This window comes from Cavia porcellus, unplaced genomic scaffold (assembly GCF_034190915.1).
Source record: "Cavia porcellus strain 051 isolate PalLab524CR breed Dunkin Hartley unplaced genomic scaffold, mCavPor4.1 scaffold_37, whole genome shotgun sequence".
In the NCBI taxonomy this organism is placed as follows: domain Eukaryota; kingdom Metazoa; phylum Chordata; class Mammalia; order Rodentia; family Caviidae; genus Cavia; species Cavia porcellus.
Genome location: NW_026947520.1, coordinates 6,787,714 through 6,800,907, shown reverse-complemented (window position 1 = coordinate 6,800,907; position 13,194 = coordinate 6,787,714).

The window sequence follows — 13,194 nt, the reverse complement described above, 5'->3', positions numbered from 1 at the left end:
ACTAGGTCTCCCGCTACATTACTGAATTTGGTTATTAATTCTAGGACTATTTTGGTGGAGTCTTTGGTATCTTCTATTGAGTATATCATATCATCTGTGAATAATGATAGTTTAATTACTTTCTATTATATATTTATTCTTATTGCTCTCTTTTGTCTAATTGGTCTACCTAATGTTTCCAGAGCTATATTGAATGGAAGTGGTCATAATAGTGATCCATATTCTTTTGATAACTGTAAAATGAAAGTTTTCTGTTATTCTCTACTTAGTATGATGCTGGAATTTTCTTTGTCATTGTCTGATTTTTTTGTCTTTTTCTTTTTTATCAGTACTGGTGATAGAACTCACAACCACACAATTGCAAGGCATTTGCTTATGCCACTGAGCTAAATCCCCAGCCATGTCATTGTTTGATTTTATCAGCTTGAGGTAAAGGTCATCTGTCATTATTTACTGTAGGGTTTTTATCACAAATCAGTGCTTGATTTTATAAAAAGCTTATTGTGCATTTATTGAGATGATTACCATGTGACTTTTGTTTTTGACTGTGTTGATAAGACATTTAAATTTGTTGATTTGCATGTATTGAAACATCCCTGACTTCCTAGGATGAATCCAAGTTGATCAGGTTTTAAAATCTTCTTGATGATTTGCTACATTCACTTTGCTAGTATATTGTTAAGGATTTTTGCATCTTGTTCATTAGGAAAACTGTCCTATAGTTTACTTTTTCTGGTTGGGTCTTTCTCTGGTGTTAGTATCAGGGTAATACTTGCCTCCAGGAATGTGTTAAGGAGAACAGCTTCTCTTTCAATGTCATTAAACTGCAGTGGCCTTAAATTTTTTTTCTACATTTATTGTAGAATTCAGCAGTAAATCCATCAAGACCTAGACTTTTTTATGTTGGTCATTTGCTTTTCTGTTGTCATTGTTTTTCTTTTTTTTTTTTTTAGTGTGCTCATGAGTTAGGTTCTCATTATTCAGTTCAGGTTGGCATTGAGCTCACTTTGTAGTGTTGTTATTCTCAAACTCACAACAATCCTTGTACCTCAGCCTCCCAAGTTCTGGGATAACAGGAATGCACCACCATGCCCAGCAGCTGATACACTTTTAATTAGATCTTCATTCTCATTTACTGATACTGTATTTTCTATAATTTTTATATCTTCTTGGATCAGATTTCGCATTTCATACATTTCTAGGAATCACTGAATTTCTATATATTCTAACCTATGAAAGTATAAGCTTTTCAAGTAGATATTGATGATCTTCTGAATTTTCACAGGATCTGTAATTATTTTATTCTTCTGATTCCTCAGTGCATGGTTTCCAGTCTTTGTTTTTTTCTTTTATGATATGGTTGTCCAAGGATTTATCAATTTTGCTTATTCTTTCAGTGAACCACCTCTTTGATTCATTAATTATTTGTATTGTTTTCTTGTTATGCATTGCGTGAATTTCTTGTCTGGTCTTATAATTTCCTCCCTTGTATGGGATTTGTGTTTGTCTTGCCATTCTTCTTCTGGAAGAATGAAATGCAACATTACTTGTTTGTGTTCTTTCAATTCCCTGATGTAAGATTTGACTACTATAAATTTCCCTGTTTGGATTTCTTTCATTGAATCCCATAAGATGCAAGATTTGCATCTATGTTCTTGTTAGGTTGTAGGTATTTTTAAGTTTCTTCCTTTATTTAATCTGTCACCCATTGGTTGTCTAGAAGAGTGTTATTTAATTTCCATATAGTTACACAGTTTTGGCACTTCTTTTACCATTATTTCCCAATATAAATACATGCTTAAGAATACTAGCCTTAGGCTGCAAAGCCAATCAAGTAATACAAGGATTAAGTTTTTATACGTCTATTGCTATCAACTCAGCATGTGCTCTAAACCAGTCAGACTGTTGGTGGTGGGAGGAGGTGACTGTGGTGCTCATCTCCCAGCCAATGCAATGGCTAGCTCACAGGAAGTGTAAGTTACTTTCTTATTTTCCTTCAGAGAACCAGAATAGCTTCCACAGAATCACAACATGGGCACATTGGCTAGTTTCCCCTACCATTCCCCACATGATGTCCACCAGGTCACAGCAAGGGCATATTAGGTTTCTATTTCTCTTCTCAGGCCTGGGAGGGCTCTGGATTGTTAATTTTTTCTTCAGGATGACTTAGTGGAGACATATCATAAAACCTGCATATCTGTGTGTGTGTCCTACAGAAAATAATTCATATGTAGGTCATTGATTGGAGTGGAAATAATTGTCTTGAGGAAAGTTGTGTCATGTAAGAGGATTTGGCATTGGTGAGCCAAAAATACAGTGAAATATAACAGCTTTTGTATATGTGAATTGTCTTAAACAGGTTTGATACTTGTTCCTGTCATCATCCAACAATACCAGATTTCAGTGCTGAGTCTTTACAACAGATACATTTTATGTTTCATGTTGGGGTCTTTTCCTAGAAACCAAGATGATAAAAGGGTGTACCAAAAAGGCTCTAAGAAATGAGAAACACAGCATGGTCTTCAGGGCTGCAGGAGGAGAGAGATCCTTGGCAGAGCTCATCACTCTGTTAGCCTGCTGGCCAACCTCATGCAGGCAGGAGTTGAGTGGACAATGGAGGAAACCTGAACAGGATCTTGGCAGAGGTTCAAGACCCACTTCAAGCAACAGACGGTGGTAATTGCAGAGAACTATCCCACAGAAAGTGTCTAGGTGGCCTCAGCTGTGGCCTATCTTGCCACTTAAGGCATCTCTTGAATCTCAGTTCAATCATTCCTGTGCCACATCACAGCTCTGCATGAGTATTCAGCTTCAATGACTTCAAGATATTCCTCCACTTTGTCTGGTTGATAGACAGATGGGTGACCAGCTGAAGATGTAGAAGGTGTGTTAGAGCTCCCACCACTGCACAGTCCATCCATCCATAATGGTAGTGAGTTACCATAATAGACATCGGTCTAGATTTAGTTTTTTGCCTATAGTGAGCCAGTTTTTCAAGCACAATTATTTAAGAGACAGTGGTTCTTCCAGTGAACATGTTTGGTCCCTTTATCAAAGATAAGATAGTTGAGTTTGTTTGTAGTTGTGGTTGTATCTTCTAATTTATTCCACTGATGTTTAGATCTGTTTTAATTTCAATACCACATTGCTTTTATTATAATTGCTTAGTAGTCTAAGTTCGACTCAGGGATTGTGATGCCTCTTGCCTTTCCTTTGCTGCTTAGAATTGTCTTTGCTATTCTAGGTCTCTTCTGGTTCCAGATTAATTTTAGGAGTGGTTTCTCTAGATCTATGAGGTATGTTGAAGCTATATTCATTGGGATTGTAGTAAACTAGTATAACACTTTTGAGAGATAGGGCATTTTCACAATCTTTAGTCTTCCTATGCATGAACAAGCGATGTCTTTACATTTTCTGAGATTCTCTTCAATTTCTTTTTCAGGATATTATAATTTTCCTTATATAGATAATTTTACCTCTTTTGTGAGATTAATTCCAAAGTATTTCATTTTTTGGTTGTTACTGTGAAGTTTGTGGCTTCTGCTACTTCTCTCTCAATGATTTTGTTGTTAGTGTATAGGAATGCTATTGATTTTTGAGTATTGATTTGTATCCAGCTACTTCACTGAATTTATAGTATCTAGGAGACTTCCAATGGAATTTTGAGGGTCTTCTATGTAGAGTATCATGTCATCTGCAAATAATAATAATTTAACTTCCTCCTTTCCTATCTTTACCCCTTTACTTTCTGTCTAATATCTCATTGCTCTGGCTAGTATTTCCAGTACTATTCTCAATAGGAACAGTGATGAGGGACATCCTTGTCTTTTGCCTTATTGTAAGGTAAAGGCCTTAATCTTTTTGCCATTTAATATGATGCTGGCTATTGGTTTGTCATAGATGACCTTTATCACATTGAGGTAAAGATCATCTATTCCAATTTTCTGTAAGGTTCTTTTCATGAATGGAAGATGCACGTTATGGAAAGCTTCTTCTACATCAATAGAAATGCTCACGTGATTCTTACCTTTGGTTTTATTGATATGGTGGATTTCATTGATTGATTTACATATGGTGAAACATCCCTGCATGCCTGGGATGAATGGCACTTGGTTGTGGTGTATTATCCTGATGATTTTCTGCTTCCTGTTTGCCAATATTTTATTGAGGATTTTTGTATCTGTTTTCATTAGGGAGGTTGGCCTGTAGTTCTCTTTTTTTGTTGGGTCTTTCTCAGGTTTTGCAACTAGAATATTATTACTTCCAGGAATGATTAAGGAAGAATTGATTTTCTTTTGATTTCACTGAGGTGTTTGAGGAGTGCTGGCATTAATTTTTTTGTATATCATGAAGAATTCCACAGTGAATCTATCTGGGCCTGGGCTTTTCTTTGTATGTAAGGAGAATTATTAGGTCAATTTTCAATTTCTTTAATAGAGACTGATTTATTCAATAGTTTTACATCATCTTGATCAAGCTTTGGTAATTCATATGTTTCTAGGCATCTGTCCATTTATTCTGTGTTATTAAACCAATAAAAGTAATTATTTTAAAATAGGTGTTGATAATCTTCTGAATTTCCCAAGAGTCTGTCGTGATTTTGTCATTTGCATTCCTTATTTCATGAATTTGAGCATTTTCTTCCCCTTTTAAAATAGGGTAGTTTAGGTGCTTATCAATTTTATTTATTTTTTCACAGAACCAACTTTTTCATTCATTGATTCTTTGGATTGTGATCTTAGTCTCTATTGCATTAATTTCTCCTCTGATTTTTATAATTTCCCCCCTCCTTTTGACTTTGGGCTTCACTTGCTCTTGTCTTTCTAGATATTTGAGGTGTAGCATCAGGCTCTTTCTTTGTATTCATTCTGTTTTCCTGATGTGGGAAGTCAGTGCAATGAATTGTCCTCTGAGGGCTGAGTTATTGCATCCTACACATTCCAGTAAGTTGTATGTGTATTTTTGTTTGCTTTTAGGATTCATTTTTTTTGTTCTTTAATTTCCCCTGTGACCAAAAAAAAAAAATTTCCCCTGTGACCTTCAGATTGCTCGAGTGTGTTATTCAATTTCCATGTGTTTGTGTGATTTTTGCAGTTTCTTTTATCATTAGTTACTAGATTCATGGTTCTATGATCCTATAAAATGCATGAGATAATTTAAACCCTTTTGCATTTATTTAATAATGTTCTGTGGCCTAGCATATGGGCTATTTTAGAGAATATCCCACGTAATGCTGAGAAGAATATATATTCTGATTTTGTTGTGTGGAAGACTCTGTATATGTCCATCAGGTCCATTAGTTTACAGGTGTGATTCAGTTCTCTTATTTCTTTGCTGATTTTTGTCTGGTTGATCTGTCTCTTGGTGTCCATGTTGTGTTAAGTTCTCCTGTTAGAATTGTGTTATTGCTTATTTGATTTTTCATTTCTATATATAATTGCTTTGGATAACTTTGTGTTCTGGAATTTGGTGCATATTTATTTAAGATAGTTATCTCTTCCTCTTGAAGTTTTCCCCTAACCAGTATGTAGTGACCTTCTTTATGTCTTAGAATCATTCCTGGTTTGAAGTTCCCATTGTCTGCAAACAAAATAGCTACCCTTGTTTTTTTTTTCACTTCCTGTTGCAGGATGTATTGTTTTCCATCCTTTGACTTTCAGTCTGTGAGTTTCACTTTGGCTTAGATGGGTTTCTTGTAGACAGCATATGATTGGCCATTTTTTCTTGATCCATTCTACCAGTCTGTTTCTTTTAATTGGTGAATTGAGCCCACCCACATTAATGATTATAACTGTTATATACTGGTTTGTTGTTGACATGTTATCATTCCATACTGGTTAATTGTCTGCCTTGCTTAGTAGTTTTATTCTATGAATATCAAAACTGTCTTTCAGTATTCTTTGCAGGGTTGGCTTGGTAGTCATAAATTTGTTAGATGTTCTTTGTCATGAAAGTTAAAGATACAACAGCAAGAAATAACATGCCAATACTTGCAAATTATTTGTCAATATAAAATGACTGCATCTGTGACTGCATCCTTTATTGGCAACTCAAGTACACAGAGGCCAGACAGCATAGGCTACAAGGCTAGGTTCAGGTGACAGGAAGCATCATGGAGGTTCCTAACCCATGTGCTTCTTGATCATGCAACACAGAATGTAATGCCTTAATATCTGTAGAGAATCTATCAACAGTCTTCAAAGCCAAGCTATTGATATAGCTCGTCTTCTCCACATGAGAAAAGTGGCATGGAACATTAGCTAACTAAAGAACTTAGTCATGTCTGAAAAATGGCACCTTTACCCTTTCCCATCTATTGTAGTCAGGGTTTGCAAAGAAAGAGATTTAATATCGAACTTATAATTGATAAGATTATATTAAAATATTCACTCCCAAAAAGTCAGATTTAGAGAGGTGTAGATCTGTCCACATACTAGATACCTAAAGAATCCAGCTGACAATCTGAATCCTATGACAATATACTTCTTAAGTCCTGCTGAACACTTAGAGCCATGGCAAGGAGCAACACAAATTTACCTGGAGACCTAGAGGTACTCCGATGTCTCATGCAAGTCTCTATCAAAGTTGTGTACTAGGAAGTGTCAAAGTTCATTGTTGGAACCTACAAAGTCTGTGCACTTGGGCACAGCATGTGTGCCATCAGACTGAGTGATCAATACTGGAGCCAAGACAAAAAGCTCAGGATGAGGGCCAGAGATCTGCAAAAGAAAACAGTAGCCATGCACAGTACTAATGAGTTCCTGTGCTCTTCCTCCTCTGATGATGATGATGTCTGTGTTCATATCTGGAAAACTGGGTTACCAGCTTCTCCATGAGAATCAACAGCCCAGCACCTTCCCCTCCATTTTTTCTTTGATGATGTTTGCAACAATCCTTCAATGGATGCTCTATGCCCAAAATAATGGTGCCTCAGTTCACTGGGTGATCCAAGTTGACATTACTAAGTGGGCCACACCACAAATGCAGTTCTTGAAATATTTAAATTCCAAAACAGACTTTTTGAGTGCTGATGATTGATCTCAGTGGCATAGGCATCTACTTAGCAAGCTCAAAGTCATGAGTTTGATCCTCTGTACAAAAAAAAAAAAAAAAAGAATGCTTTATAACTCCATATCTTAAAGTAGTCATCTGGTACACCCCCCACAAACAACAGTGAGAAAACCTGAGGCAAATTCAAATGTAATAATTAGGAACACATACCTCCACAGAGTTGTCTTCACATGTGCCTTGACAAACCTCTCACGGGAATTATGTGGTCTCTTTCCTGTGTGTGTGTGCTACACTCTACTTAACTGTGGGCATGTGCATCAAACTGTAGACAAGGTTATTGATTATATAAGGCAATTTAAAAATCTTTTTGAAGGAAAGTAGAAAAAAACAGTTATATACATTAAAAACACATAAATCTCACTGCAGTACACTGACAGCACTGGACCCATGAGAGAATGTCATGAGGATGGTGGTATGTACATCACCACCTCAATAAAGTCACAGTGGTTATAGATGCTGGAGGTAAAAATGTGGAAATACTTTAACAACCAAAACAGTTGAAATTAAAAAAAAATACTGAATATGATGTTAACATAACAAATCTAAACTGGGCCAGTGGCATGGGTGTGTAACCAATACTTGAGAGGCTGAGGCAGGAGAATTGTTTGAGACCACTCTGGTTTATAAAGTGATCTAAAATCCAACCTGAACTTCATAGCAAGATGTTTCCACCAAAAGAAAAACAGTTCAAATATAATTAACACAAGAGTGTAATAGTGATGGCCTTATTACATTAGCATGACTATAACACTTATATCATGCTTGTCATACTATAAAAACCTAACTTAGATCCCATTTCATAATAAAATACCATATCTTTACTAAACAGAGTACACTGATGAGTATTTGTTGTTCGTCATTGGCATTTGGTGGTGATGCAGCAGTGCTTGCTGCTGCTCTCCACAGAAACTGACTATTGCTGCAGTAAACAGGAATATGCATGAATCACTGCAATGGGTCCTTAGATCTTTGTTTATGAGACCCTTTAAAGGAAGCATTGCACTTAGTGGACTTACTATGTTTAATCATTTGAATACTTTGAACACTGACTTCAACAGTGGTTGAAGTACTTGCCTACATTTCCAAAAACAAAGTTAAATAGTTTCTTTTCCCCTGCCATGTCATGAGTTTTCTTTTTATCTTGCAGTGATTTGTCTCTGCAATGAGATGGGGTACTGATCTGCATTACTCTATTGTGCATAAATGCTCAATAGTTCTTCAGGTATTTCTTGACAATTTGTACCTGTTCTGAAAAGTGTGTATTCATTTCACATTTCTATTGGATTTACATGTTAGCTGTCAGGGAGTAACATGCAATCTTCTCCTATCCTGTAGATGGTTTCTTCATCCTTTTTTATTTGAATTTTTTTGGTTTGTTTCTTTTATGGCTTCTTCATTTTGTACAAGTATTAAATTATTATATAATCATTTTTCATGTTTTCTTGCCCTATCTTATTTTGTATAAAAAGCACCAGCAGTAGAATTGAGTAAAAAAATTTTGATAATGTCTCTACTTTCAGAACCTAGCATGCCTGGCTCATTCATGTTTCACTCTGTTTTACTCTAATACAGGCATATTTAAGACTGCTGCACAAATTACCATGAAACACACATTTTCTGGACCAAAAAAAAAAAAAATCATGATTTTCATGATTCAGCTATCCTATCCTACATATATATTCTTGACCTAAACTTACCTGTTTCCTTAAACTTCAAATGCAGGTAATAAAAACAAATACCACACATTCTGCTAAATCATCTAGCAAAATTGCCTCCCAAAGTCAGCTTCAAAGCCTTGATTGTTCCATCTCATCCTCTGCTGATGCTGGGACTAAAGGAATCACACATAGCCTAAGGCTTTATACGGAAGTCCTTACCGGTGCAATTATTTAAATAAAAGATAATTAAAAATTGCATACATTTGTTAGTTTTTCTAAAATAACAACAAATATAAAAGTGACTATTGTAATGTGTTTAATACAAGAATCAACTGGTTAAAATGACAACTGCCCCGGTGACGCTCAGTATAGTCAGTGCATAAACAAATGTGCTTCCCAAGTGATGTTAGGTGATAACTGCTGAGTGGCCAAGTGATAAAAGTATGATCCAAAAAATTCATACATATATTTCTCAAAGGAAGATTGAGACTCATGTCCTGGGGTATCTTAAATTCTCTCATAAAAACCTGAATCAAAACAGAGTTGGTGCATATTTATAATCCCAGGACTCAAGAGCCCGAGAGAGGAGGGCTGTTGTGAAGTCAAGGAAATTGTAGGCACCATACAGGTTTCAAATCCAGTGATATACATAGTGAAATCCTGTCTCAATAAAACAAAACAAAAGTAAACAAAGTAGAACCAAACATCACAGCTAAATGGAGACTGAATTCTTCAAAGCTTAATTCCATGTCTTGGTGATTAATTTTATGTGTAGACAAATTTTTTTAAAAAGCAACTTGGATGCTAGATTGCAACTCACAGCCAAATGGGAGCACTGATTTTTGTGCTGAGTCACTGCAATGGTCCTTGTGTCCCCACTGTCTCTAAAGCAGAGTTCACAGTGGGATCCTGCAGGAGCAGCATCCACAAAGCAAAGGGGTATGCAAATATCTCGTGAATCACTTTGATAGACTACAGATGATATCTCTTCAAATCTCATTTAGGTCACTGAGTCCTTTTTTCTTATTATACTTAAGCAGCATTTTAAAATTTGAATTTAGTTTCATATAACAAAACATAAATAACATCAAATATGGTACATAAATAATAACTCAAATAATAATGGAAAACTGTGTAGGTAAACAATGTATAAACAATGAAACAAGCCACAAGTTGCAAATTATAGCTCAGTGTCACGAAGTGATCATCTTTCACTCAGAAATAAGAAATATATCTTGGGAGGCTGATGCAAGAGATCTGCCTTGAGTTAGAGACCAGCCTCAGTTACAGAGCTGTCTGAAATAGAGAGAAAAACCTTGACTGAAAAACTCCACAAAAATGAAACTTGAAAATTGACTGCATAAAACACCATTGGTTTGTTTTAAAAATTATATCCATACAATATAGTAACATTCCAAGAACATTCAAGACATTCTCAGGAAGAATGTTGATACTTTCCATAATATACAGAAAACACATTCATGTTTGGGTATTTCTCTCAGTGGCATAAACACCTGTCTGCCAATCATGAGCTAATGAGTTCAATCCCTGGTATAAAAAAAAAAAAAAACAAAACAACAACAACAAAAAAAAACATTCAAATTCCTGCATCATGACACTGCCACATAATTAGAGAAAATCAAAATTAGATCTCAAGTATGGGGCACATAATTCATGGGTTAACAGGTATGTGGAATACTGAATACTGACAGAGTTGGTGGTATTCATCTCAAGTAAGAAATCAGAAGCCAAATTTAACTTCCTGCTTACCCTAAGAACTACTTGATTTTCAGTGAAGATCTTCTCAGTTGTAAATCCTGCTATTGGCACCTTGTATCATGCCAATCACTTGCACAATATTTCCATTCTCCTCTGATCCACACTACACAGAAAACCCTTCAACCCTAACTATGGATATCCCTGCTGCACAACTTCTATTTAGGGATTCTATTTTATTCCACTTATTAAAGTCCATTGCAGAGAATTTCTATATATAAACAATGTGTATTATCAGCCAAGCTGTTAAGTCAGCTGTTAATTCAGAGATGATAAACCTATTCCTTTCCATTCAGAAGGATATCATGTGCATGTGTCCATGCAAATGCATAAATTTTGGCATTTTTCAATGAGGGTTTAATAGGCAGGTGATTCTGGAATTTGTCCTTAGCAAGCACACTTTACCCTACCCTTGATAACAGTTTCATTTGTGCTTCATTTTTCTCAGAATTCAAAAATCCATGGCTGTTCTCAAAAACAGTCTCTGAGCAGAGGTTTCACCTAAATAATTATGTTCAAAATTCTTTTGTATTGTCCTGTATGATATACAAGAGTTCACTAGGTGTTTGGGAAGCCTTCCTCAACTGAGGCACATCACTACACATCTTCAAATTCTCAGTACCTTTGCCAACACCTGTCATGAGGATGGAAATAAAAGAACATACTATAAATTTAGGAGATCACTCTAAATACAAAAACAAAAAAAACCCACAAGTTTAAGGAGAGCAGTTGTGGCTATGAGACCCTGTATCACAGATATTTATAAACATCAGACCCTCCAGGTCTGTTTCTCATAGCAATAAGAGCAGAGACCTTACTCAGTACTTTTGCAGCAGCTACAAAATGCATGAGAGTCAGGGTGTCCCCAAGCTCCTTCCCTCACTGAACTTGTGGAGGTGCCAGGGCAGCAGAGAATTTCAAAGATGATACTGGAGTCTGCTGCTGTCAAACTGAAGATAGAGTCACTCTTTCCACCAGAAAGAGGCAAAATGAACAATGGATGACCCAAAGCCAATGCTGGAGGACCTCAGGAGCTGAAGCTAACTAAATACCTGAGGATTGAGACACCTGAACTGCTTCTAACCATTTGTAACTGGTTTAGCCCATTTGCACACTATTTGTGGGCTCCATCCACAACCTCAGCATTCTGTGGCTTGAAGATCTCCCAGGTTCTTTCCTAACAGGCCACATGACATTGAAACCACTAAATGAGATCCAGCAAACATTCTGCTCCAGTACTGTGCTCACATCAGATTAATAATGCCCAGATAGGAAGACCTAAGAGACCACCTGCTGTGGCCCACCTGCTTGGACAATTCATATAGCCCACCTCTTCATCAGTGATTCAGTCTTGCTCTACTGCTCTCCTCCTGAGTCAAGAATAAACAGGGCAAGGAACCCCTCCCTGCAAGATTGGATCCCAAATGATAGACTGTAGTGCAGACTTCTGGAGCTGACTGTCTTCTACAGTGCTGATATCCACAGAGAAGTGCTTGTGCCAAAGAGACTTACCTCAGGCTTTTTATTTTCAATTCCATTTGATTTGAAGGATAAAAATAAACTAAAACTAAATTTCAAAACATGTCAAACAGGGGACAACAATGGTAAATATTTTGCACACTGTCATCCCCAAATCATTCACCCGGAGCACAAGACATTTGTATTCAATTTTCCAAAAAGTACTGTAATGAGCAGCTGAGTTAGTCAAATAATGTTGGCAGTGAGACAGGGCTAGGTTCTCCAAGAATCCCATGCAGAAGCCCCGATACCTTTCAACTATAAGGAAGGCAGACACTTACTGCTAAGCGTCAGACTTCAGGACAAAAGATTAAGCAAATGTCTTCATATTTAAGGTTTGATATTTGAAATGGTTCTCTAGCACTCTGAGGAAGTCAGCAGTTACCATTCAACTAAAGCCTGATATTCCAAATAACTCCTGTCATCCAGGTGAAGTCATGAGTCACCTTCTGAACCTCTTAATTGAAGAGTCACTAGTGCATAAAAATGCCTACTTTCTGTGTGACAGGCTTCCCCATTTTATCCCAATTTAATCACTTTTACCTGAACTATTAATTTTATTGGCTCCCATATTGCTGTCCCATCTTATGCATATCTGCCTTGTGAGTTCCCAGTATTCCCAACTTAAATCCATCTCACAAAATGATTTTACTCTATAGAAGTCCCTGGAAAAGACAGTCTCTGGCAAGCCACTCAGGATCCCTTCTCTCTCTCAGACAGCTTCCTTTCTCCCAATAAATATATTCTATTCTTAAATTCAGTTGTTCCTAAAATTTATGCTTGAATTTTAGAGAGCACAAACTCACACCAGACATAGTAGATCAGGAGTTTCTTTCCCCTGTAGCAACACCATTATAATTTTTTCTCTTTAGTGAACTCAGATAAATGAGTAGCAGGTTGTGTTCTATAATGTAGATCTCACCTCTTCTGGGATACTCTCACTGAAGGCCTTTGTGCCTGCATTTAAGTTCTGCTTCTGTTTTCTGAAAGTAAACTGATTTGTAATTTTGGTTATGGTATCTACAATTTATTAAGGATATGACTCAAAATATTTCTTGTGAATGGGTTACCACCAGCTTTGGAGGAAGACACATAGCAAATTTCTTTATTTTTATTTCATCATTCAAACTGAGGGATGTACTTGAAAGAGTTTTGCCCTAAGAATGAGTTA